This window comes from Notamacropus eugenii, chromosome 5 (genome assembly GCF_028372415.1).
Source record: "Notamacropus eugenii isolate mMacEug1 chromosome 5, mMacEug1.pri_v2, whole genome shotgun sequence".
NCBI lineage: Eukaryota > Metazoa > Chordata > Mammalia > Diprotodontia > Macropodidae > Notamacropus > Notamacropus eugenii.
This window is the reverse complement of record NC_092876.1, coordinates 328,197,370-328,198,315: the sequence shown is the minus strand read 5'-3', so window position 1 is coordinate 328,198,315 and position 946 is coordinate 328,197,370. Positions and strand designations below refer to the sequence as shown.

At 44.6% G+C, this 946-nt stretch overlaps 1 pseudogene; it reads right to left on the bottom strand.

Annotated features, from left to right (window-relative positions):
• Window positions 1-200: 200 nt before the first annotated feature.
• Window positions 201-308, bottom strand: LOC140509422 (U6atac minor spliceosomal RNA; annotated as a pseudogene).
• Between the last annotated feature and the right edge of the window lie 638 nt (window positions 309-946).

Genomic DNA, 946 nt, shown 5'->3' with positions numbered 1-946 from the left:
GGTTTTCTTGGCAAAGATACTGGAGTGGTTTGCCATTTCCTTCTCCAGCTCATTTGACAGATGAGGAAACTGATGCAAACAGGGTTATGTAAACGTGCCCAAGGTCACACAGCTAATAAGTGTTTGAGGCTGTATTTGAACTCAGGGTCTTTCCAACTTCAGGCCTGGTGCTTTATCCACTGTGCCACTTTCCTGCTCCCAAAACATTGTTAGATGCCATAGAGTAGGTGGTAATGCCTTAGCTGTATATGTATTGTAAAGGTCATAGGACCTCTTTCATCCCTCTCTCCTCTCTGGTCCTTGGACTTGGGGTGTACCAATCTGAGAGCTGCCATTTCTGAATTGGTCACTTCCATGCCTATTTGCTTCCCAGGTGCATGCTGTGGGCTTTCTACCACCTTGAGGTTTGCTGGTGGGACCCCTAATTTTCAATGCCTTTGGATGCAAAGACTTACTGGCTACAGGTGGCCCTGACTTGTCTCTGGTTGATCTGGGAGGCTCCTGGCCTGTCTTTGCTGGCACCGGCTTTCCTGGCAAGTTCTCTTTCCTATTTTCCTGTTCTCCTGGCTGACTTTGTTGTGTAGTTCAGGGATGGACATAGTCATTTAATGTAGTTTCTGCTTGGATTTCTTGATCTAATCAGTATTTGGTTTGTTGCTAATTTTAGGTCTTTGCTGTAATAGGTATGTGGGAGCTGGGCTGCTTGCTTGTTCAGGCTGTCATCATAGTTGGAATTCCCTTCCAAACTGATTTCAAAAACAGATGGATCAATCCACAGCTCCACTAAAATAATATTTTAGGCTCCTTTAAAATGTACTCTCTGAGTAGCACAGGGCCTCACTGCTGATCACAAAATTCTCAAGGAAATTTAGAAATGTTATCCACATTCATGGCTGCTTTCTTTAGAAGTACAGCAGCTGAGGCCACACACCTGAAGGATATGGAT